At 49.3% G+C, this 27,269-nt stretch overlaps 1 long non-coding RNA gene across 1 annotated transcript in view; it reads right to left on the bottom strand.

The window, feature by feature from the left end:
* LOC138511155 (uncharacterized) overlaps nt 1-26,846 on the bottom strand; it is a 38,815-nt gene extending 11,969 nt beyond the window's left edge. The window contains exon 1 of the long non-coding RNA XR_011280578.1: nt 25,926-26,846. This is a non-coding gene — a long non-coding RNA (uncharacterized lncRNA). The remainder of the gene's footprint in view (nt 1-25,925) is intronic.
* Between the last annotated feature and the right edge of the window lie 423 nt (nt 26,847-27,269).

The raw sequence follows: 27,269 nt of genomic DNA, 5'->3' as shown, positions 1-27,269 counted from the left end.
GAGAGGTAGAGACTGCAGCAGGATTGGCCAGATAGACGAGTACATCCAAATCATGCTCTTCCAGAAGACGGCAGATGTCCGAGGAGTGTTTGACGGCGGAGCGAGAGTTAAGATGTCATAAACTGGTGCCCCCTCCTCGATTTCCTCCTCATGTGAGTTTGAAGTAAGACTTTCCGAGGCTGAAGAATTTTTCTTCTGTCTTGTCTTGCTGCCCAAAGCCTTCTTTTTCTTCTTTCTTCTTCGGTCATGGAGGTAAGAGCAAGCTCCCCCGGAGGCCACATTGTCCAGGTGAGGAACACCTTGGGCACAGGTTGACTCCAAGGAGCTGACCCAAAAACAGGGAAAAAAAGCCCTTGGGCTAAAAAAAATACCTGTGGTGTTTCATCGTGATGCCTGCTGTCTAGCTGCGTGGAATTGGCAATCTATGAAGGATCAGGCTTTAAAGTTGACACCCTGATGGCTGCCGTATGGCTGTGGAATTTTACAATCCAAAGGAGGAGCCAGTTTTAGAGTTGACACTCCGGCATCGGATGACAGCGAAACATTAATAACTGGTCTCGCCTCTCGTTGCTGGGACTGGGGAAGTATGCAGCGCAGAGTGGAAAAGACGCTGTGGGGAGAAGGAATACAGTCGCCGACACAGTGAGCAAAGAGCAGGAGCAGATAAGTAATCGAACCGAAGCAGTCCGAATAGGAGGTCTAGCAGGAAGCAACAAAGGTAACCAGGAAGGGCAATCACTGAGCGAGCGTACCGGCATGAAAACAACAGTTGCAACACTCCGATCGACCTGAGATGGGAATATACATAGAGGCGGTGACCATCTTGAAAATAGTCTAGACCGGTGAATACACGCAGAAGACTGCGTGCTGGCACATTAATGGCGGCGCCAGCGTGTCCATAGAAGCCATGGGCGAACCGCGACATAAGAGTAGCAGTGTGGAACAGTGTGTCAGCTTTGCAAGACTACCGTGGAGGGTTACAGGCATGAGGTATGTCTTGCGGAATTGTAAGGGATGCCAGAGAATGGGCAGAGGAGGAAGGAGGGGCTGGTAGGGTAGTCAGAGGGAAGAAGAGAGTGCCAGCGAGATGACGGAGGGAGGAGAAGGCAGGGTGGCCAGAGAAGCAGCAGGGGTCCCAGAGAGGAAGAGGAGAGAGGGGGCAGAGGAGGGTAGATAGGAATAGCAGGTGAAGAAAATAGGTTGATAAGACGCAGGAAGCGTCTTTCGAAAAGAAGAAGATTGGCCTGAGGGCGCTGGACTAAATTGAAACCATTTAAGTAGATTTTAATGATGGTCTTGGAGGAGTAGAAGGGGACCAGGAGGGCCTCCCACCGAGTGCCACCGTGAATGGGAGAAGATATAAAAGGTGAGAGAACAGACCATATGGAGGGTCCATTGGCCAGGAGAGGGAACGACAAAGAGGATGTCGGTAAGGGTCTGTCTGGAGGAATCACTAGTGTAGGTATCAGCGATAGGGAGGCCTGGGTTGGAAACCAGGATATCCCTTTTGAGCTTCTTCCTACCAGACTCCGTGAGAGGGATAGGATAGTCGATAGAAAAGCAGTTGAAGAAGATAGGGGAGGCGGGGGGGGGGGGGGGGGGGGGGGGGGTTGTGCATTCTGAATGAAAATGTCAATAGGCGATGAAATATCACATGGCACTTAGGTTAGAGGCTCCCAAGTAAATACATTAGATTATTGCTTTGCATCAGAGGACTGCAAACACATGAAGATTGACCATACAGAAGCTAGTGACCCCCCTCACTTAAGCAGGTCAAATTGCGCCCGAAATTGCAGATACAGGAGTGTAAATCCTATTGTAATGTGTTGGACGTAAACCTAGGTGGCAACAGGCTTGCATGGAACTGGTATAACATACAATTGTTTATTAATACTCTGTCAGCCTTGTTCCCGGAAGAAACATTATGCGAACGAGTGAAATACTATTCTTATCAGAAACTCCTAGAAGAGGCACACATGGTAATGCTGAAATCCAGGAAACTGAGGATACGGCATATACATGGTTAAGATCCTGAAGAGCAACACATAAAAAAGAGATCTCTGTAGGGCGCTGAAACAAGCTCGGCCAGAAGACAGTATTCAAAAGCATCATCTAAAAAACGGTTTCAAAAACGTAAACATCAACAACTCTTAACTGATGCTCAAATATGCTGAATATCCGGTGACAAAATGACGTCTCGAGAGATTTGGTCCATAATTAAATCAGACCGGAGTCACCCAATAAGTGACCAGATAAATCCCATGTCTGAGAATGGATACGCTATTTTACAAGCATATAATCGCACAATTTAGCCCCTGCTATTCAGGATACCGATAGGCCTTGGATTTGGGAAAGATATCTGGATGCTCTGGCTGATAAGGGCCCTGTGCCCAGACAGCCTGGCAACGGTGGTCCTTAAGGGAAATATTAACTTTTGTGCTAATACTTTGTTGGCTATCTTTTAGTGATTACACTAAAAGAAATTCCAGATTCCTGTTCGTGCTCGATCATAGCCCGATTTATAAAAAAGGGCCTCGAGATGAGACAGTAAATTTTAGGACGATAGCACTGGTTAGACGTCCCCTCAAAGGTGCTCGCTGCTCTGTTATTGCGTGACTTACAGGAATGGGCTAGAGGGACTCAGAGATTGGACGTCTATCAGACTGGCTTCCGTAAGGGAGTGAGGACAACCACCAATGGATTTGTTCTAAAAAGGAGGCCGTAGTCAAAGGTGTTCTACATTGCATTTATTGACTTCTCCATGGCCTTCGATAGTATAAATCGCAGCAAGTAGTTGTGGGCCAAGTTGCGATCATGGGATCGTCCAGCACCTTTGCTAGAGATGCTCACTGCGCTGCAGACAAATACCTGTGTTCGAATGATGCTGAACAGGCAGGATCGTCTCTCTGTCCCCATTAACAGCGAGCAGAGACTGAAACAAGGCTGCCTTTTGGAGCCCCTTTTGTTTAATTTATTGGTGTCTAATAGTGCCATTGCCTTTGTCAAGCCCCGTTTCCTGCCGATGTTGGCGGTCCTGTAGTGAACTATCTGTTGTACGTGGACGATATGGCCCTGATGGATCATACCCCCCATAGGACTGCAGCACCAATTGGTATGCCTGGAAATGTACACAAGGGCAAATGATTTAAATATCAATGTAACCAAAACAAAGATCTTCTCGTTTAGACCAGGGAGGGAAAAGCCGTACGCTAACTTTAATTGGCATTCCGGTAATAAGCCACTGGAAAGAGTTGATCATTTTATTTATTTGGACTTTTACTTGTATGAAGCAAAGAGTGAAATTAATCCTTTAAATTATAAAAAAATCTAAAACGATTGCACTCGCAGCACAAGCAGCCCAAATAAATAGAGAGTTTTTCCACTGGTCCCGGTAATTGAATACTACAACAAGAAGGTAGTCCCCATTATTACATATGGAGCTGAAACCCTGTTTTTTTTTTTATTTAGAAGCCAACTGGATGTAGCTTGAGGGCGTCTTCTGAAGGAGAGCGTTAAAGCTCCCACAGTCAGTTCCAGCCCAAGTGATAAAATGCGAGGGATGGTCTACACTCTATGGCAGCGGGAGTGATAGGGAAGAATCTGAGGATGATGGTAAAGATGGTTTATGCAGAAGAGCCATCTATCTGGTGGCACTTAAGGCAACTAATGGACACACGGCTCTGGAGAAGTGGATGTCAAAGTGCCATGACTACATGACACTATATGGTTTAAGCATTAACCATTACAGATGGTGCCAGTCAAGGTGGAAAATAAAATTGTGGGAGTAGGATTGGATAAACACCATAGAGGAGGTCTGTGGGTATCGCCTATTTATTGGAATATTGTTTGATATTAGGCTTTCCACATTACCTAGAAAGGTTTCCAGGCCAATACTGGCGTACGCAATCTTTACGGCTGCGCTTTAATCTCTTCTGCACTAAACAAATCATGGGAGGTAGGGAAGAAATGGAGCGCAGATTACAGATTTGGGGCGAATCCAGTGAGAACAGGGTGCGGTAGCCCGGCAATGCTAAGGTAGCAAACCCTGTAGTGCCCCCCCATGAGCCATGGCCACCAAGTGAGACTATACTGCCCCCAAGGAGCCCTGGCCACCAAGTGAGACTGTACTGCCCAAATGAGCCATGGCCACCAAGTGAGACTGTACTGCCCCCAAGGAGCCATGGCCACCAAGAGAACCTATACTGCCTGAACATGAGCCATGGCCGCCAAGTGAGACTATACTGCCCCCCAATGAGCCGTAGCCACAAAGTGAGACTATACTACCCCCAAGGAGCGGTGGCCACCAAGTGAGACTATACTATCCCACATGAGCCATGGCCACCAAGTGAGACTGTACTGCCCCCCCTGAGCCGTGGCCACCAAGTGAGTCTATACTGTCCCCGCACCCCTGAGCCGTGGCCACCAAGTGAGACTTTACTGCCCCAAGGAGCTGTGGCCACCAAGTGAGACTGTACTGCCCCCCCATGAGCCGTGGCCACCAAGTGAGTCTATACTGTCCCCCCTGAGCTGTGGCCACCAAGTGAAACTATACTGCCCCCAATGAGCAGTGGCCACCAAGTGAGACTATACTGCCTCCCATGAGCCGTGGCCACCAATTGAGACTATATTATCCCCCCCTGAGCCGCGGCCACCAAGTGAGACTATACTGCCCCCAATGAGCCATGGCCACCAATTGAGACTATATTATCCCCCCCCTGAGCCCTGGCCACCAAGTGAGACTTTACTGCCCCCAAGGAGCCGTGGCCACCAAGTGAGACTATACTGCCCCCAATGAGTCATGGCCACCAAGTGAGACTGTACTGCCCCCCATGAGCCATGGCCACCTATTGAGACTATACTACCCGCAATGAGCAGTGGCCACCAAGTGAGACTATACTGCCCCCCAGGAGTCGTGGCCACCAAGTGAGACTATACTGCCCCCCAGGAGTCGTGGCCACCAAGTGAGACTATACTGCCCCCCCAGGAGTCGTGGCCACCAAGTGAGACTATACTGCCCCCCCCAGGAGTCGTGGCCACCAAGTGAGACTATACTGCCCCCCCAGGAGTCGTGGCCACCAAGTGAGACTATACTGCCCCCCCAGGAGTCGTGGCCACCAAGTAAGACTATACTGCCCCCCCAGGAGTCGTGGCCACCAAGTAAGACTATACTGCCCCCCCAGGAGCCGTGGCCACCAAGTGAGACTATACTGCCCCCCAGGAGCAGTGGCCACCAAGTGAGACTATACTGCCCCCCAGGAGTCGTGGCCACCAAGTGAGACTATACTGCCCCCCAGGAGCCGTGGCCATCCCATCTGAACTTCAGGCCGTGCGCTGTTTTTAGCAAATAAAGACTGCACTGCCCCCAAGGAGCCGCGGCCACCAAGTGAGACTATACTGCCCCCAATGAGCCATGGCCACCAATTGAGACTATATTATCCCCCCCTGAGCCCTGGCCACCAAGTGAGACTTTACTGCCCCCAAGGAGCCGTGGCCACCAAGTGAGACTGTACTACCCGCAAGGAGCAGTGGCCACCAAGTGAGACTATACTGCCCCCCAGGAGTCGTGGCCACCAAGTGAGACTATACTGCCCCCCAGGAGTCGTGGCCACCAAGTGAGACTATACTGCCCCCCCCAGGAGTCGTGGCCACCAAGTGAGACTATACTGCCCCCCCCAGGAGTCGTGGCCACCAAGTGAGACTATACTGCCCCCCCCAGGAGTCGTGGCCACCAAGTGAGACTATACTGCCCCCCCCCAGGAGTCGTGGCCACCAAGTAAGACTATACTGCCCCCCCAGGAGTCGTGGCCACCAAGTAAGACTATACTGCCCCCCCAGGAGTCGTGGCCACCAAGTAAGACTATACTGCCCCCCCAGGAGTCGTGGCCACCAAGTGAGACTATACTGCCCCCCCAGGAGTCGTGGCCACCAAGTGAGACTATACTGCCCCCCCAGGAGTCGTGGCCACCAAGTAAGACTATACTGCCCCCCCAGGAGTCGTGGCCACCAAGTGAGATTATACTGCCCCCCAGGAGCCGTGGCCACCAAGTGAGACTATACTGCCCCCCAGGAGCAGTGGCCACCAAGTGAGACTATACTGCCCCCCAGGAGCAGTGGCCACCAAGTGAGACTATACTGCCCCCCAGGAGTCGTGGCCACCAAGTGAGACTATACTGCCCCCCAGGAGCCGTGGCCATCCCATCTGAACTTGCGCTGTTTTTAGCAAATAAATAAGCTAAAAGGAGTTCCACCAAGTGGAGTAGGGCGGTGTTTTTTTTTTATTTGCCATCTGGTTTCCCACGCTCATAGGGAGGGAGGCATACCAGGACAGCGATATCTTTCAGGATGGGAGTCGCAGGAGGAGTTGCTAACAAACGAATTTGCAAGGTCAAAGAGACCATCTCTGGTTGCCAAGTGTGTCTGGTCTCATGAAGGAGCTATTATGTTTCTAAGGGAATGTCTCAGGGAGGTGCACATCAAACGCGGTCTGAGTTGCCTCGAACAATTAAATAAATAATGAACTAGCGACCTGATTCGCCTGGACCGATCACGGCAAAGTACCTCATGCTGATGACATAATTAAGCCATTTTAATGGGTGTGTTTTTTATTAGGAAGTAGCCAATGAAGCCAATGAAGCAGCGATATATATGTAATGTCTAGGGTCTTTTTATATGGGTTGACCAATGGGAAGCGTGGGACAATTGTGTATCGGATATGTAAAATCTGCAGTTTCCGTGTATATAAGCTGTAACTTTACTGGGTGTGGTGAGCGAGTGGTTAGTTCAGTTTCAAGGCGCTGTCTAACGCTCACGGCCGTACATGCATGTAATAAAACTTGTTTTCCTTCATTTCCACAACAATCCAAGAGATGTCCCCAAGCCACTCATGGTGACGAAGATCCACAGCTGGTCAAAGACACACCAAAGCCAGGAAGGTGGGTGGACTTCCAAGATCACCAAAGCATCCAGCAACTGTTCAATGACTCGGGAAGGTACGAAACGAACTGTTAGTATCCCCAGAAGGACTGATCCTACACAACTCAACCGTGAGAGGCATCAACATGGGTATATTAGAGACCTGCAATGACAAAGGCTTGTCTGTGTGAGAAGGTGTGGTTTCCAATCAGAGTCAAACGGGGGCTTATCATCGGACCTACACTTTCTAGTGGCGCTAGAGGAATACTCGAGGTACCCAGAGTTGGCAGCACAATCAGTGATCCTATCACTAGAGGAAACTCGAAGCCTTCCGATGATGGCAAAGTCTGATAATGGGCCTCTATTCCAAGGGAAGGCCATGCAAGAGTTCTTCCAGAGGCTAGAGGTACAACACGATCACGTTACCCCGCACTGGCCATGAGCGAATGGTGATGTGGAAAGGTTTAAAAGGGCATTAAGCAAACCTTTTCACATAGAAAATTAGCCAATGAAAGAGGAGAGGATATTGCATATGCCCCCCACCCTTTTCTCCGATAATATCATATGGCTGCCTACTCATTGAAGAGGATGTTACCGGCAGAGGTTCTGGTAAACATGGGAATGAGACAAGGGGCCCAATTACAAGTTTGCCGGTCCAGAAACAAGGGTGCCGGTAAGCTCACATGCACCCTTGTCTCCGGACCAGCAAACTACGAGTTTGCCTGTCGGGGCAGCTGCGCCCGACAGGTCTGAACCTGGCGGGTACAGTGGCCATGGTAGGCAGACTCTTCACGGAAGCACCGGCACTGCTAGCAACGGTGCCGCTGCTTCAGAGTCCCCACTACCATAGACTCCTATGGGACTCTATGTGAATGGGGACTAACATTTTACCGGTGCCCGACTTCCCGGGCCGCCGGACTTGTAATGTCCCGGTAGTACCATGAAGTCAGGCGGCGGTAAAATGTTATGAGTCCGGCAGGGTTACGGGCGAACTCGAAATGAGGCCCAGTGTCCCGCCCTGACTGTCATTGCTCAAGCAACAACAAGGAGGAGGGGGGAGAGGACTATCGGGAAAAGAAAGCAAGGCGAGGGAGCTTGGTAAAGACCAAATCGCATAGTCGAGAGGGTCCTGATGAGGAATCAAAAGTGAAATAAGCAGAGACTGCTTTTTGAAACAAAGCCATGGCTACTAGTTGCCGTTACAAGGTGAACCATGATCACAGGTAGTGAAGGAATGACTCGCGTCATCAGAAACTGAAGTCATTTCACAGCGGTCCGAGAAGGATACAGCCAGGGCGAAGGCGAAAGCCTGGAAATACCCAGGTACCAGTGAGGGGCCCATCCTGAGCAGGAGATGAATGATACCACAAGCAAGGCGCAAGGGACAGAACCACCACCAATAACTGCGAGGTGGGGTCATCCAGCACTAGTGCCATAGAATTAATTGCCCAAAGGCAACATAGATAGCATGTGAGCAACAGACAAGTCATGACAGCGGTACTACCTGGCGGTTCCAAGAAGAATTTGTTGTGGTGTTTTGGGAAAGTCTGTTATGTCAGCAATATGTTCATGCAGTCAAAGGGGTTTGCGGGTAGACACATGCCCACAAAGCCGAAGGGAGAAGAGTACACAATAAGCAGGATTGCAAGGAGTCCTGCAGACAGGAAAGGATAGGCAACAAAGGCAGTTAACAGAAAAGGGCAGGGAGTACAAGTTACACAAACACATTAGGTTCACTCTTGGGCTGTACGGAGAATGGGGGAAGAGTTTCCCACAGAACCAGGGAAACTGCAGCCTTCTGAGCTGGTTAATATTACAGGGCCCCACTCTGAATGCTCATGGAAAGGAGCCGCAAGAGTGGGTGTCTGGATCCTAAGGCACGAACAAGGAAACAGTACACACAAGACTGAGCCTGTATTGGTGCAGCAGGAACTGAAACAGGAACCACACGCCGTTAACAATGACACAAGGTACAATACTGAAACGCGACAAAGGAAAGGGGCAGAGATTGCCTGCTGGAACCCCAGCAGCCAAACTCTGATCAAAGGAATTACACAAGGCACAAGTGAGGACAAGAACAGTAACAGAAATATCCAGGAGGAAAGGGGAAGTCAAAGTGAGCAAGGTTCAGGACAGAGAACCGGAACAAAGAAGAAAAGCAAGAAAACTAGAATCTAAGTGCAGGGGTGAGGAGACTGGAAACTGCAGACTGGTAACAAGGAACTGTAACTCTGGACTGGAATAACAAGAGTAGGATTGAAGACTGATAACAAGGAAACCGTAGCTCTGAAGTAGGATAACAAGGGCAGGACTGAAGACTCAAGGAAGTTAAAGACGGGTAACGCGGGCAAGATGATTAGTGTTAGAGAGCATGGGGCTGTACACAGGCAACAGAGGATTGCAAGCAGGGGAGCGGGGCTGCAGGGGAGCGGAGTAGTAAGTACAGAGGTGCAGGGAGTGAAGGCAGAGTAGCAGGGCTGCAAGGCAGGGAGCACGGGGTTCAGGAGTAGGTCCTTAAAACAACAGGACATGGCAGAAATCCAAGGATCAAAGCAACAAAAGGCTGGAAGCGAGCCCAATGCAAGAGGCGTGTGCTCCTGAAGGCAGCTGCTTAATACTGACCCACCATGTGCTGAAGCAGTCTCATTAGCAGCACCTGGAGCAGCACGCCAGAGGGTATTTGGCCTCCTCCCTGTCTGGTCCTGGGAAAGTGGAAGCAGCACTGATCTCTAAGGCGTCTGGGGACTGTAGTTCTAAGACTGTTGCATAGGAATAGCCAGGGAATGCTTGTCTTGGTTAAATAGAATCGCTCCCTGGTGCTGGTGCTGCATGAATTGTATGTGTATTCTACAATGCTTGAATAGCCAGGTACTGCCACTATGGTGCAGCTAACTGTGGAATAAATACTTCACACACATGCATGCAAACTAGAGCTCCACATGGAAACGCAAACAGAAACACTGTATATGTACAGGTACTAGTTGACTCTCACTTCTCTAAGCTCAAAGAAAGTACCAGTACTCCACTGCGCGCCCAGGACTCCACTACGTGCCCCTGTTTGAAATGAACTCTGCTCCCACATCCTTGGCTGCACTGCTTCCCGCCACGCCTCTTCACCAGCCTTCGATGTCATTGTTTTCACTGCACTGGAGTCTTCCTCTGCCGAGCATTTACTTGCCTGTGCTGTGTGTGCTCACCTGGCCCAGCATGCCTGCAGCACACAGCACACGCGGGGCTTTCGTCGCCTTGGAAGGAGTGGACCAGCACCAGTGAGCAATTAAGATAAAAGCATTGGCGCCTTGTGGAGCACTTTGGGAAGAAGGCAATCTTAAGGGGAGCATGTGTGCGACCTACACACCTCGCTGTCTAATGTGCTTCAATGAAAAGAAAACAGAGGGAGACAGACAGACAGACAAACAGGGGGTCTGGAAAGGAGACCCAGTGACCAAGCTACAGACAAGAGGGGTGGGGAATACGAGAAACCCAAAGAGTGAGAGAGCAAACAGCGGGGCACACCATTAGTCAGTGCTTAAAAGAGAGTGTGGCAGAGAGCAACGCAGAGAGTGAGAGAAACTGACAAAGATAGCCAACGAGATCAAAAGAAAGTGACAGAAGATGGGCGCACAAACAAAGAGGGGGTGCTAAAAGACACAGGAGAAGAAAGAAGGGGGTGCAACTAGAAGAGGCATACATAGAGCAGTGGCAGTGTGCACGGTGTGTAAGTGGGGGCTACAGACAGGCAGCAGAGGAAATGTGTCTACTAGCAAGGAGAGTTGGAGCGGGAGGGAGGTAGGAAGAGGGTAGTGGAGATGGAGCATGAGAGAGGAGGATAGTGTGTAAGAGAGCAGGGCAGTGAAAGGAGAAAGCGAGTGCAAGATAATAAGCGGGAAATTAGGGGGAAAGAGATGAAAGTGGAAAACAGAGTGTGGAAGGGAATCTAACAGAGGCAGGAAGTAGAGAGTGATGCCCACAGAGGGCGAGAATAGACTGTGTTGGTGAACAAGTGCCTGAGAGCGTTCTAAGGAAAGATGACAAATAACCAATGAGAAAATGGCATGGAAGAAAGAGCGATGGGTGGAGACAGAGGGAGAAAGAGGGGCTGCCAGAGGGAAAGAGAACGTGTGATAGATACAGCGCTGAGAAGAGAAGAATATGAAGAGTGGGAGAGCCTTGATGAAGTGGAGAGGCGAAACCATGGAATGACCCGCGTCTGCACCGATGGAAACTGCACAGCGCTGTGAAGCCTGTGCAGCACATGCGTCTATGTGAAGCCGTGCACACCTTGCGACACAGCACAGGCAAGTGTCAGTACCTGCACTTCTTTCTGTCCACAACCACTCACAAACAAGCCTCGCCAGGAGAGTATACATACAGCATGACAGGCATGGGGGTAGGGGGAGAGAACAAAGGAAAAACTCCTGGTTATTCTTAGAGAAGTCAGGGGAAATCTGGTTCTCCCAATGAGTGGCCAAAGAAGGTAAGAGGCCTAAGCAGCCATCTTCTTGGGCTTATGAAAAGTCCTGAGGCTGGTCTCAGGCAGCAATGTATTCCAGCATTGCCACTGTAAAAGCATGTGCATCCTAGTGTTGCCAAACGCAGACCGTGAGACCTCTCACCACATCATATCTATGCTGTCACCCCTATGTCCGGGAGCAGATAGGGATGGAAGCATGTGGGGCCAGGGATTGAGTGTAAAGACCGGAGGGGGGGTGGGGTCTGTACTTCCGCTCTCTATATGGTAGAGGAGAGGCACAGAGGACCCCTGCTAAGATTCTCTATTATTGGTAAACGTGGTCGAGCAATCAAGGCCTAGCTTCTCAGGAGGTGATGCGAGCTGGTTCTTATGTACAGTGTAGTCCCCAAGCACCCACAAAGGAATGTCCACACACTGTATCGGTTAAAACACAGTCTTTATATAATTAATATTCAAGGTTATATACAATATCACGATAACGCACTTTGTACTCAGAAATCAACAATGGCAAATATGTACAGTTCTAAAGTGGTACCACTAACGTTATCAGATCTCATTAAAGTGCATACGGTCAGAATGACACACAGATCAAAATAAAGAGGAAACCAGCAGTAGAGAGAGGGAGGAAAGCAAGATGGTTGAGCAATAGGCAGAATACTGGTAACTACCGTTAAACACAGTTCTGTGTGGAGATCCCCCCCCCCCCCAACCTGGGCAACCTGTAGAAGAAAGATATAAGCCCAGTCCATATATTGTTCACACTAGACTTTCCAATAGTTCTGCAACCCCAAAGAACCTTGGTGTTGTGGCGTTCCGCGTCGGGGAATCGACTGCCCTTCTCGAGTGTCCTCCCTTTCAGGCAGGAGTCACGGGTCGTCGAACGTCCGACGGAGAACAGGGCGAGCTACGACGGTGAAGTGGCCGCGTCATTCCTAGTGGTGCTCGTTGACAGGGAAGTATAAACGTCCTGCAATAGTTCTGGACCGCAAAGAGTTGAAGAACTGTGGCCCAGCAAGGGCGTCAAGTCGTCGGCGTCTCTGTGGTCTTTGGGTGACAGGAAACCCACCGGTGGATGCTCCTCGGCGCGGCGACGGTCAGGCCTTCTCCAGCAGGATACAGCGGCGATGATGAGGACGAGAGCGTCCTTGGATCAATGAAGTTCTTAGGCAACAGGAGCACGGCGGCTCCAGTCGGCGACAGCGGTCGGCAACAGTGGCGAACAACAGTCCGGGTGCTTCTCCTTGGAGTTCCGCAGCAATCCCTGTATCGGGTCGGCAGCCTGTCGAAGGTCTGTCTACCAGGGAACTTAGGCAAAGATCAGCTGTGCACGATGGTCCCTCGTAGCTCGGGAAGAGGGCGCCTTACCAGGTCCTCTCTGGGTCAGTCCTTGAGGCACAACAGCTTTCAGATTACGAAGGAGAGCACCAGCAATTCTTCTCGTCCAGCAGGGCTTCAAGGTCAAACTTCAGTTACTCCAGTTACTCGTCGTAGTGGACTTCAGCTTCTGAACACGATTCCTAGCAGTGAGAGGTCCCCAGATATACTGTTGATCTCCCATTCATTCCGCTGGGTCACACTCAAGCATCCAATCACGACTAGACTACGGTCATTCATGCAGGCAGGCAGCCAATCAGGCACACGGTGCATTCAGGCCATTCACTCCGCTCCAGACACTCACAACAAGTTGTGTATTGGGACGAGTACCGAGACATTCAACACTCCAAGCTGCATTCGTACCGGTTTCGGGCAGGGCTGTCTCAACCATTGTGTCAACCACCAGATACTAGACAGCCACAACATAGAATGTATATTCGTCACACACTCCATTCACCCAGGTCCCACCCACAGGTGTACCTACAACATACGGTCGTTGAGAAGGCTCCAGCCAGTCTGGTCGGCACGAACCCACACTACCATATATGGAAATTCCACCCAACAGCCAGTCAGGGGGAAGGGACAGAGGCAGGGCTTCCCGGGACTTCGGGAAGATCAAGGAAACAGGCGATGGAAGGCGAGAGGCCATGGGGACCATTTTGTCTCCATCAGGAATCTACCGATTCCAATGACAGGGCCTGGGCATCACACAATGGAGGACGCTCAGGGCACCAGTCATTTCAGCACGGAGCTGCCACCAGCCCGTACCCTGCTCTGTGGGTCACACACAGGTGCCCAAAAACATACACTAGGGCCACAGGTTTGCACCCCTACCCATGGGTGCCATAAGCGTATCCCATGGGTCTGTTCACCAAACCAAAAGAGCGAGCTGCACCGCCAGGAGTCCCACATGAACTCCTGCACGGAAAACACAACAGAACACACGATAAAAGCAGTAAAGGACAAGGATATGGAGGCCCTGTCCCTCCGATGCATTTCCAGCATCACATTGAGCTGGTCTCAGGCAGCAATGTATGCCAGCACTGCCACTGTAAAAGCATTTGCATCCTAGTGTTGCAAAACGCAGACCATGAGACCTCTCAACACATCATATCTATGCTGTCACCCCTATGTCCGGGAGCAGATAGGGATGGAAGCATGTGGGGCCAGGGATTGAGGCGTCTGATGGCAGGTAAATGGGGTATGGGTGTAGAGTGGGGTGGTCGGAGCAGGAGAGAGGAAACGTGGCACACAGTGCTCAATGCCAGCAGGGAGAGAGTCAGCGGATGGCCATGGTGGAACGATGGCGGGGACTGTGGATTCATGGGCACTTTGCAGGCCACCTGATTGGAGAGAGGCTCCAAACGCAGTGCTAATTTAGCATAAAGGCGCATATACAAACACATTTATAATGGTGTCCTTCATTATCGCGAACCTCATAATTCCAAAAGGCTCCATGTTGCCCCGCTCAATAGATAGAATACGGATCACCCTGCTGCCTTTCTTAACTAGAGCTCAGTTTGGCTTCACTGACGGTGTCCACTGTTCCCGCCAGCAGGTGAAGGACCCGCAGGCATGACAATCCCAGGGGTAGACACGTGTGTGGGATCTATATGATCACTGCGACGGCCGAAAATGCCAACTTATATATATGCGGGGGGGAGGCCCACCGAAGCCCCCCCATATTAATATCGTACCCTAAACCCCCCCCCCACATATATATACATACATACATACATACATACATATGGTGTAAGGGAGGGGTTAAAAAGAAACAAATTAAATCGGCATTTTCGGTCGTCGCAGTTCCCAGGTCGACATTTGTGAACGATTCCTGTGTGTGTACTTGCCCTGGGCTATGCAATGCAGCCTGCATAGGAACAGGACAGACATGAGGGATTGCATGTGTATTGGACATTTGTATGGCATCGATGCACCAGTGTTTAGGGGACTATAGTAGGGAAAGGCGAGTGGCTTTCCCCATGAAACGCACAATGTGCGATCTTGACTAAAAGTGAAAGAGTGACCCGGGGGTCTCCACTGTGGAAATAATCATTCATGTTATTTGTTTTTAGGCGCACTATTATTTTACGCTACTTTCAGTTTAGCCCTTTTGTGTTGAGCCATTGGACCCTGGACCCAACCCATAACACAAGCGGAACCCCCATTCATACTCATTGTACACAAAGCAGATCATGAGAGATGACAACATTTGTCCCAGTTCATGCTCCTCACCAGTATATACCAGTGTATCCCTTGTATAACACATTTTCATGAAGCTGGTTACGCAACATGCCATCATTGACAATATTAAACACATGTCGATGCTGCTAGTGCCCAAAGAAAATCCGAGCCTTGTTTTAAGATTATATGCCTATGCTGGCCAGAGTCTTGCTAGCGGTGCCCGGGGCAAATCATATGGTCTATCTCAACAATATATACCTAGAGCTACTCCCTCCTTGTGATTAGTGCCCAAATCAAACAATGTTTGTCCAAATAAAAAATATGCCCAGTTGTGCAGCGCCTTTCATACTACTGTGCCCTACTGTTGTAGGGTGATGTGTTGGGAACACAAATTGTTACTGCTATCTCAAGAAGAATTCTTTTAGTTCGCATTCATTCAGAAAAATCGCCTCCACTGTGCCTCCATTGTGGAAGCACATCGCCTCCATTGTGGAGAGGGCAGGAGCCCCCACAGCCCCCTCAGCCGACCAGTCTCCCAAGCGAAGCCTGAGGACCTCGACTGGAGCCTGGAAGAACAAGTGTGTCTGCAGCAACGATCGATCACCAGGAAATCTATTGAAAAGGGCCCCGGGCCCTGTTTGAGCCTTTACCTGTGCCCCCTTTTTTTGAGCAGCCTAACCTATCGCCAGGCCAGAATCTGCGACAGGGCACGCACGCGCCGACATTTCAAAAATCCAAAATGTTGGGCGCGATGCGGCCTGAAAACGAGGCTAGGCATCTGCCTCGTTGCTAAGCAACGCGTGTGTGTATCCCTATTTAAATACACACTTCCGCCGGCAGGCGGAATAGCTGGCGGCCTCCTCCAAGGCCTTTATAAGGCCTACTGCCCTGTTTTCCCCATGTTCGCACCTGGTGCACTCTGATCAGCCACCTGAAACCTATCAGGAACGCTACGTTGACATTCCTTCATACTAGAGGAACATTTCTATGCAATAGACGTGGATGATCGACATAATACTGGACCGCAAACTACGTAAGTACAGTCACTGGCTGCTCATTGCAATGCTATGCATTTTTTATTAGTGCCTTTCCTGCTCCCACTAATCTAGGTGACCTCATGTCATCTACTTACACAGTCGCCCTTATCTGAACTACTGCCTGAGTCATTGATTGCCATGCACATGTACTTACCCACTCTGCCATAGTTGAGTAGTTGCCTTTGAGTCACTGATTGCCCTGCACATGTACCTACCTAGCGTGTCACACCAGAACAGCTGACTCCTGGCTAATCTGACTCCCAACCAGCATAAGACCTCACTGCTTACTTCTAAGTACATCCGTACTACACCTTACAGTCGGTTAGGACACTTGGATCACAACATGCGGCTACTGCCAGTCGTCAGCCACCTTATCTACGTTATCATCGTAGGGTTCCTTACTGTGACCTCCCTTTGCACCCCTACTATAAGCGCTGTTAGAATCAATCACTACTCTACTATACTTCATCCCACCATGCTCCATAGCAACCCATACCTCAATGACACAGCCTTATGGCTCAAACACTTCGCCACTAAACCTACACCTAATCAACCATGCACTCTTCAAGTTAGGAATCTCAGACTTAGATCTAGACTGCCCCGTGCCCCATGCACTCAGCGTATCCACACTACCATCACTCACTCCACTACACAGAAGACACCACCACCCGATAGCTCCAACTCCACCAAAGAACTCAAGGGTGCCCTCATTAACGCCAGATCCCTCACGGCCCACGCTCTGGACACCTCTGACCTCATTACCGTCCAAAACCTTGATTTCATTGCCATTACTGAAACTTGGCTACATGCAGCTTCTGGCCCACTTCTTGCCCTCGCCATCCTGACTGGATACTCTATAAACAGAGGTGGAGTCGCGTTCATACATAGAGATAATATGGTATTAGCCAAATTGTTTGAATGAACAATTGACCGAATTTAAAGGGTCACAATTGACACATATATATATATATATATATATAGTTTTGGGGTTGCAGGGGGTTTCCCCCCACATATGTTACAATTGACCTTCACAATTTCGTCAATTGTGAAAAGGTCAATTGTCATTCGAACAGTTGTAATACAAACAATTCGTATACAACCGATAATATTACATTAAGAACTATCCCTAACATCAAGCTCAGCTCTGCAGAATCACTATCCGTGAAACTCACCCTCTCTCCAACTAATACTGCAACTCTTCACCTCATCTATAGACCTCCAGGACCGCTAGGCTCCTTCACTGATGAGATTACGGCCATCTTGATTGATAATACGAAGCCTAACTCTCAGGTACTGCTACTAGGAGACCTTAACCTTGGTCTATCTGACCCTAAGGATCACTTGGCCACTGAGGTCGCTATCACCTTAGCTAATCTGGGCTTCCAGCAATGTACTGGCGAACCTACCCATACTAAGGGCAGAACGCTTGACTGGATCATTGATCTTAACTCCAACACTATTATCAGCTCTAACCATGCCTGTGCTTGGTCTGACCACCACATCATCATCTTCCACTTACCAGCCACCAACCCCCACACCTCGCCTACCATTGCTCCAGCCATTCCGACAAGGAACAAAAAAGACATCACCAGGGATAAACTACTCCCCCTCATCCTTCCTATCTTGAACAACTGCGCATCTCTACACAACGACCCCACCGTCTTAGTAGATACTTTCAATCAAACTCTGCTTAAAGCTATTGATACTATAGCACCGTTCAAACTACGGAAAGTCAAACAACAAGCCCACATGAACTCTTGGTTCACCCCACAGTTAAGAGCTCTACGCAAAGAAAAGCTTAAGGCTGAATCACTCTGGAGAAGCCATCCCTGTGACTAACAAAGATCGCCTTATCATCACTTCCCACAATTACAAGGAAGCGATCTTACAAGCCAAAAAGGAGACCTATAACCAGCTTATTTCCCCCAAGCGGAATCCAACACTATGGAGTTATTTAAAATCCTTAGAGAACTAGAATCACCTTCCCCTGCTCCCGATTCCTGTTGTAAAGACAGTACGTGGTGCAACAACATCCAAAACGCACTCCTCAACAAAATAACCACCCTGCAATCGAAAATTAATGCCAAACAAACCACATCTCCCCCCAAACCAAACCCTTTATGACTACACGGCCTCTTTCCCTCACACCCCTTTCAGCTTCACCCCACTCACCATCCCAGAGGTTGAAAACATCATCCGGAACTTAAAACCTAACTGCCAAGGTGACTCCTGCCCGGCACCTATCATTAAGGAAGCGGCACATGACCTCGCTCCCTTTATAACCACCTTCATTAACTCTTCATTCCTAACTGGAATGGTACCCAACAACCTAAAGGACGCATGGGCTACCCCGCTCCTAAAAAAAACGACTTTTGACCCCGAAACACCAACCAACTACAGACCTATCACTACTGTACCTTTCTTCCTAAAAATACTACACAGAGCAGCACATCTACAGATACAAAACTACTTGGAAACAAATAACCTCCTTGGCACAAGACAATATGGCTGCAGACCCAAGCACGGGACAGAAACAGCTCTCTTGGACCTCAAAACTCAAATCGAGGACCTAAAAGACAACAGCAAACTGGCCCTTTTACTCCTACTGGACTTATCTGCGGCCTTTGATTTGGTCAATCACCAAATTCTATGTCAGCACCTGAAATCCACTGCCCACTTCTCAGATAATGCCACTAACTGGATTAGGTCATTCCTTGACAACAGGCACACGAGAGTATTCTCACCTACCTCATCTGCTGATCCTACACCTGTCCCCTGCGGAGTCCCTCAAGGGTCCTGTGTTTCCCCTACTCTCTACAATGTATTCACCAAACCACTGTTTGATGTGCTTGATTATCTGGGTGTCACCTACACTAATTATGCTGATGACACCCAGATACTCATTCCCATCACTGGTGACTACATTGCTGACTCCAAAGCCCTGAACGACATCTACCTTGTCATCCAAGCTTGGACGGCTCAGCATGAGCTTTGCCTCAACGATGACAAGACAGAGCTTCTCATCTTGGGTACGCAACAGAGACTAAGCAAACTGTGCCCATCGTTCAGCTCCTTCAATATTGACGGTAATCCCATTAAAGTCTCCAAAGATACCAAAACCTTAGGAATTTACCGCGACTCCTCACTCACCCTCACTCGACAAACTAATGCAGTGGTTGCCGCATCGGCCTACACTTGCAAGTTGATCACAGCTTGTCGCCCATTCCTCACCACCCAGAACTGCATCACTTTGGCCAGGACCCTGGTTATGTCCAAATTGGACTACTGCAATGCAATGTATCAAGGCACTAACCAGGGCAACCTCAACAAACTTCAGACTTCCCAAAATAATGCCATTAGAGCTGCACTAAACATCCCTAGATCTGCCCACATCTCAGAAACTAGGAAGAACCTCAACTGGCTCTCAGTCACCCAAAGGATTTCTCTGAAAGCATTGGCCCTCACTTACAAATGTGTAAACAATTAGGCCCCTAAATATCTAGCCTCTCGTTTCACTTAGCACATACCATCGCGAGTACTCAGATCCGCACAAATTCAAGGTCTTGTGATCCCCAGATACAAGCTCCAAACAGCTGGCGGCGCTAGTTTCCCAATCCTAGCAGCCAAGCTTTGGAACACCCTACCACTCACCATCAGAAATCTACCTTCATTCAACCTATTCAAACACAAAGCCAAGCTTTGGTTAGCTACCTCACACTAACAACTATCCTCTTGAGCGTGTGCGTGCCTGCTGTGAGCCTGTACTGCATTGCTCCTGCACATTACTGCTTTTGCCGATGCCTTGACAAATGTAACGTCAACTGGAACTCTGTCACAATTGTTATGATTACTATGTTTATATGTCATTGTTGTAACATTCTGTTAAGATATGCGCTATACAAATAAAAATACAAATGAAATCATGCGGTTGTCTCCTCAACATATCCTTGTGATGCCCCCACTTTATGCTGCTAGTGCCCAAAGCAAATCATGCAGAATGTCTCAATGCATGCAAAAAAAAGGGGGGGGGGGTCTGAGAGTTTCTCTACCAGCACGAACACAGCCCGTTCACCCGTTCTTGGGTGGATGGATCTGGGAGAGACTCTACCAAGTCTTTAGCACACTGTACCTTTCACAGAGGAGAAATATCTCTGCATATCAGTCTTTGAACTGTCCAGAGGCAGTCCAGCACTGAAATGCTAGGCAATTCTTCTCTGAACCAGAGTACCAACAGCAACCCCAGACACGTGTTTCGACCTAGACGGACCTCATCAGTGAGATGGAGCTGTGCCTCTCTAAGAAAAGTGACTCTAGAGTGGGTACCATACCATAGAACAGGCTATTTTTGCTGTGATCGTTCTCATAGAGGGGCGCCCAGGACTAATGTATTGATTTTTTCCAAGGGCCTTAGGTTTAGTCACCCTAAGTGTCCTAGGGTCATCCAGACGTGGCCTTCTTGCTCACTGTGCTCAGATAGGCACAGCTCCACTTCACTGATGATGCCCAACAAGCCTGAAACACGTGTATGGGGTTGCTGATGGTACTCTTGTTCAGAAGGGTACTGCCATAGCATTTTGGTGATGGACTGCCCATGTGGGTGGGACAAAGACTGATATGCAAATGGCTATTTCCCATCTGTGAAAGGTACAATGAGCTAAAATGTGAGTGCGGTCTCTAGAGTGGGTACCTTCCTATAGAACAGGCCATTTTTGCTGTGTTCGTTCTCATAGGGGGGGGGGGGGTGCTCATGACTAATTTTTTGTCTCAATGCATGGCCCTGCAACCCCAGTTTTGCCATGTGTCTCACTGTGCCCACAACTTGTTCAAATTGCGCCTACCCCGCCACACACTAGGGGTGTCATGGTATTAGTTTTCTGACGGTACAATAACCTTCTTGCCAAATGACGGTATATCATGGTTATCGCGGTATAGCAGGTGGAGTTAACTAATCTTAACAAATATTTTCTAAAAAGGTCATAAATTGACAGATTTATCATCACAAACAAAACCAGGCACCCAGGGCCAGTATTGCGCATTTCAACATACTTTCCACCAAACACAAACACACGTGTGGAGAGGGGGGGCTGCTGCAACTGGCAAAGCAAACTGAATAGCTTTTCTTGTGGTCATTTAGGCGTTTTGCTCCCCCACTGGCTACTGGTGAAAATGAACATGTTGCCATCTTGATAACCTGCATGCCACAGATCAATGGAGGATGATGGTAGTATAAGCTTGTACACACACACACGCGCACTCACACGTGCACACAACACGTTACAGCCTTTAGTTTTGGTACGGCAGCAGGGAATAACGACAGATGAGTGAATTTCGCAGTGTGACTTATTATATGTAAATTCAATGATCGAACCAGGGAAATCCCCCATTGCCATATGTTTAGAGAACATTATCCATTATAAATATATAAACCCAAAAGCCGCCACCCCAAAGTAAACCCTTTTCCTTCTTGGCACTGTATCTATTCTTCCTATTGCTAACATATTGATTTTGTGTCAGGCACGTGTGGTTTATGGAATGGCATTAAAAACTGCTCTAACTGAAACTACTTGGCAGACGGCACATCCTACAGTGCAAGACCAAGACTGCGGAGCACTTTCTTACTGCAGCCTTTTCAAATCAGATTGAAAATCACACTTAACGGTATGAACGGTATAAACAATGTGACGCTTATTATTGTTCAATTAAGTGGTTCACGGTATACCGTTATATCCCTACCACACACATTCTCAGAAATTATATATATATATATATATATATATATATATACACACACACACACACACACACTTTGACTGGTCCCCGACACTGCTTCAGTCTATGCAAAAAGTAGGAGGTCAGGCCTACGAAGGTAATGAAGAATCAAATTTGGAGCAACAGCGTCTGTTCCTATGCCGAGTCTACAACTCGGGCAACAATTCGCTCTCCAGATGGTTTGCACCACAACTCCCAATAGACCTAGCCATCAGAGTCAAAGGGTAAAGGATTACCGGTGTAGGGCGCCGTGCTGTAAAAAGTCTACCTGGTGCAAAGAGTTAACTTCACTGCGTCACAGTGAATCCATGTGTTCCATCGTCAAAACAGGTACATTCCTGCTCCTCAAACCATCAAGGACCACATTGACACCCTCGCCCCAGCCCTTGCCAATTTCTGTAACCATTCCTTTTCCTCAGGATCTTTCCCCTCCCCTCTGAAACACTCCCTTGTGCATCCTCTCCTCAAGAAACCCACTGCTGATCCTTCCTGTCCATCTAACTATCGCCCAATCTCCATTACTCCCTTCCTTGGCAAACTCCTTGAGAAGCTGGCCATCTCGCAGCTTAATCTTCATACTGACTCTGTTGGTTGTCTCCATGACCACCAGTCTAGTTTCAGAGCACGGAAACTGCTCTCCTGAACATCCGTGAAGATCTGCTCTCCAACCTGGACTCTATTCCCTCTGTTCTCATCCTACTCGATCTCTCTTCTGCCTTTGACACAGTCAACCATACCATCCTGCTCAACCGTCTCCGTGAGAACCTGGGTATCACTGATCAGGCTCTGACCTGGCTGACCTCTTTCCTCTCCGATCGACCCTCCCAGGTCCAACTTGGGTCCTTCCTATACTCAGTCTTCCTCTCTACCTGTGGTGTTCCCCAGTGGTCTAATCTCTCGCCCTGGCTTTTCAACCAATACCTGGCAACTCTCGCCCACTGCATTGCCACACTATGGTCAAATTTCCAGTGCTACGCTGACGACACCCAACTCATTTACAGGCTGCCCTCGGCCACCTCCTCTCCGTCTCTCATCTCCGACTGCCTAACTGCCACTGAAGTTTGGTGTGCCGCCAATGACCTTTGTCTGAATGCCAGCAAGACAGAGATCCCCCTCATCGGGAAACACCTTCCCCATCCTTTCCGATCTCTCTCTGGCCAGCCTCGCTTGGCCCTCCTCCTATCCCCACCTGTGAGGCTAAGAACCTCGGGGTCATCTTTGACTCCACACTATCCTTCTCCACCCACATCTCTGAGGTCTCTAAAAAGTCAAACTTCCTTCTGCACCTCCTCAGAGGTACTCTTCCTTTCCTCTCCTTCCCCGAGAAGCTCACTGTCTCCCAAGCTCTGGTTCTCTCCAAGCTAGACTATTGTAACAGCCTTTCTAAATCTTCCTGCCTCTACTCTCCGCCCTCTGCAACTAATCCAGAACAGGACTGCAAGACTTGTCCTCGGCCTCAAGCCCTGGGATCGTATCTCTCCAGCTCTGAAATCTCTCCATTGGCTCCCAGTGGATGCAAGGATTACATTTAAAACCCTATGCATTGTTCACAACCCTATGCGTAGTTTGGGTCCAAAATACCTTCAGCTATACCTCCGCAAATACCTCCCCTCTCGAGCTCTCTGATCCTGAGGGAGTTAGCGGTAGAGGAGCAGTCGGTCGTTTTGCAAAGGAACGAGCTGGGGGAAGATCTCTGTTTTCCGCGGGGGCCTCCCTCTGGAACAACCTCCCGGCCACTCTAAAACTTGAAGAGAACCAACTCCGGTTACGGAAGCACCTCAAGACTTTCCTCTTTGCTTCTGCCTTTGCTCCTCCTCTCCCTTGCTGATCTGCTCAATCCTGGCACTGTGCACCTGGCCACCCTCTGTCCCCTGGGCCCAGGTACCTGCTCACCTTGCCACCCTTTCTGCACTGCCTCCTGGCCACCATTTGCACTGGGGACTATATCTGTACCCATATAGTCCCCAAATCCCCCTTTTTCTTCTTTCATGCACTTATCAGACTTAACCAGTTCTGCTGGCGTAAGCACAGCACTTGCCAAGTGTTGGCTGCACTACCCCTATTTATTTCTCCATTATATTTGTTTTTATTATTTATCCGTCTCCCCTCTGCTCTGCACTTTCCACTCTCCCCCTTCCGTGCACTTTTTCCCCCTTTCCCATGCACTTGCACGTTCTCAATGTCACTGGGCCTAGTAAGATCGCTGTTCTGTTCTCCCCTGTTTCCCCTCCCTGCCTTGTCGCGCTCTGAAACACTCGTGTACGAGCGCGTTACAAATAAAATATAAAACAAAAATAATATCAAATATCCCTGCAAAAATATCGCCATTTATAAAAATATTGCCATATTTTTGCACCCATATTAAGCCATGGAACGGGGGACACCCCTGCAGCCCCCAGTCCTAATAACCCCATAAATTATCTCCATTAATAATATTGCCTATGGGCTTGCCCCACGACCATATATATGGGGATATTATTGGTGGAGATATTATTACTTGATACCGTCACAGTGAGTGCCAATAGCTTCACTGTATTGTAAATGGCTAATGTTACTAATACCCGACTAAATGGCACTCGTGTTATCACTGCATAGCCTTCCAGAGTTCTAATGTACACATACAAGTCTTTGTAGATATACAGACATGAGACATGTGTACCTGGTTCCATAGCATGAGCCCTATTGATTGGCAAATGTATTTTACTTCTGCCTACAATTATAATCTACATGCAAAGTAATATGAGCTCAACTCTACTGTTGTATACCTCTGTAAAGCGCTCCGTTGCTTCTCGGAGCTAGGTTTGCCCTCAATAAATACGATAATAATTCTAAATCTAGTAATGCAACCTACTGCCCACTTATCTCACCTAACATCATTACTCCACTCTCTGTTGCTGTGCTGCGTGAAAACGTGCAGGAACCTAGCTCTGAAAGAAACGTCCTGTAAAGCCTGTCATTTTGCGATCCTGTGCGCGTTATATTTCAATGCTAGACTGCAGGCCAGGAATGGAGATTATTTCACTCTTGATATTGGACAAATTGAAATCCCTATAAACCATCCTATAGGTCTTCCTGAGCTCAAGACTCAAACACCCCAGAAGAGCCTTTGTCATAGGCCCACCTGATTGCTTTTACTGTTTGAGAAAGGAATGGCTTCTTGTCGTGCTTAATGAGCACAACATTGGCACATAAATCAATTAGCATTAAATGGGATTCAATGTGTCTATGTAAGAGAGAGAGTGAGGGATCGGGAGGTACAGTGTGAGCTAGTGAAATGGGACCAGCATGCCAGACCGCTGGTGGCAGTGCAGGGCGTGCAGGTTGTTTTGCCTTTACTGCATGTTATTTAGTGTGCATGTCTTCTGCATGTAAAGTATTGCAGAGCCCTCAACTGTAGACAGTTGCCTTAGGGGTTGATAGACTCCTCCTGCACTGTTATGCATAGAATACAGCTGAGGAGTCCCATGAGCAATTCGGTCCAGCTGTCACAAAGTCACTGCCATAGCAGCCATCTCTGTGCCAGAGCACCACAATGCCGCTCGGCATGATTTGTATAATGTTGTACTCTAGTCATCTTTGCTAGTAGTTCAATAGTCACCCGATTCTATTTACTATTCACATGCAATGTAATGCTCTTCTCATTTCCATGCTTGCACACACTGTGGTCTTCTGAAGGGCCTTCCACCCAACAGCGCTTCAAAGCAATAACTATGGCAGAAGGCTCTATAGAAATATCAAATAACACTAACCAGAGCTGTGGCTTTTGAGAAAGCCACCCTTACACTGATCACAGTAACCACTGCAGCCATTAATTAATGTTCTTCCCATTGGCAGGGCATTGATGATTACAAAGTGTAAAAAAAAAGCAGGATGTTCTGCCCTGGGGGTGCAAAGGACCATCCCAATGGCACTTGGAAGGGCTTAAAAATCCCAGAGACTAGCACAGAATATCCCGTTTCCCCTTCAGTTTGAATCCTGTGCAGAGCCAATATGTCCTCTACGCTCAGGCCCCAAGATCAGTATGCTACTGAGAGTTGTGTATCCATACAGTAAATCACAGAAATGCAACGTCTCTCCCAGATTCACACCTATGCATCTTGCAAAGAGACTGATATTACACAAACTGCCACCCTGTTTCACCAGAAGCATAAACCCAGGGACAGAGGGTCTCTTACCTGGATTCTTTGCTGTTCTCTTGTTTCCAATGTAATTTTCAGAGGCCAGCATCCACAGACAGGCGAGCTGTTTTTTCGGATAAAGTGGGCGGGCTAGTTACAAGCGCATTGCTGTCTTTCAGTGCAGGGTGCCAGTTGTCATGCAGATGCAGTGCGGACGTGTTAAAGGCATGCACCTTGGGGCTGGGTCAGGCAGGTGGAACGGTTACATCTGAGACAGAAACAGCTGTAGCACAATGCTAGGCCGGATGACTGGTAGGTAACTCTGGGCTGACCGCAGACACCTGGAGGCTGGGATTGTCAAAGATCCAACCCAGGTGTCCCTCAGTGCAGTGGCATGGTCACAGGATCACAGCTCAGGGGTGTGTTACAGACACAGCCTGCTGGGTTGAGAGCTAGGGTTGCTGAACACACAGGAACTAATGAATATGCAGTGCTAGGGGTGGGTTATTACTGAGGCTCACACCTGCAGGTAGTGCTGGGGTGGGTGACTGCAGGCAGTTCTGGGGTGGGTTATGGCGACTGCAGGCAGTGCTGGGGTGGGTTAGGGTGACTGCAGGCAGTTCTGGGGTGGGTTAGGGTGACTGCAGGCAGTTCTGGGGTGGGTTAGGGCGACTGCAGGCAGTTCTGGGGTGGGTTAGGGCGACTGCAGGCAGTTCTGGGGTGGGTGACTGCAGGCAGTTCTGGGGTGGGTGACTGCAGGCAGTTCTGGGGTGGGTTAGGGCGACTGCAGGCAGTTCTGGGGTGGGTTAGGGTGACTGCAAGCAGTTCTGGGGTGGGTTAGGGCGACTGCAGGCAGTTCTGGGGTGGGTGATTGCAGGCAGTGCTAGGCTCACCTGCAGGCAGTTCTGGGGTGGGTTAAGGCGACTGCAGGCAGTGCTGGGGTGGGTTAAGGCGACTGCAGGCAGTTCTGGGGTGGGTTAAGGCGACTGCAGGCAGTTCTGGGGTGGGTTAGGGCGACTGCAGGCAGTTCTGGGGTGGGTTAGGGCGACTGCAGGCAGTTCTGGGGTGGGTTAGGGCGACTGCAGGCAGTTCTGGGGTGGGTTAGGGCGACTGCAGGCAGTTCTGGGGTGGGTTAGGGCGACTGCAGGCAGTTCTGGGGTGGGTTAGGGCGACTGCAGGCAGTTCTGGGGTGGGTTAGGGCGACTGCAGGCAGTTCTGGGGTGGGTGTGGGCGACTGCAGGCAGTTCTGGGGTGGGTGTGGGCGACTGCAGGCAGTTCTGGGGTGGGTTAGGGTGACTGCAGGCAGTTATGGGGTGGGTTAGGGTGACTGCAGGCAGTGCTGGGTTAGGGTGACTGCAGGCAGTTCTGGGGTGGGTGACTGCAGGCAGTTCTGGGGTGGGT

The sequence above is a fragment of the Ambystoma mexicanum genome, chromosome 6p (assembly GCF_040938575.1).
Source record: "Ambystoma mexicanum isolate Mex_15411 chromosome 6p, UKY_AmexF1_1, whole genome shotgun sequence".
NCBI classification, from domain to species: domain Eukaryota; kingdom Metazoa; phylum Chordata; class Amphibia; order Caudata; family Ambystomatidae; genus Ambystoma; species Ambystoma mexicanum.
Note: the sequence above shows the minus strand (reverse complement) of the source record. Positions and strands in the feature narration are given on the sequence as shown.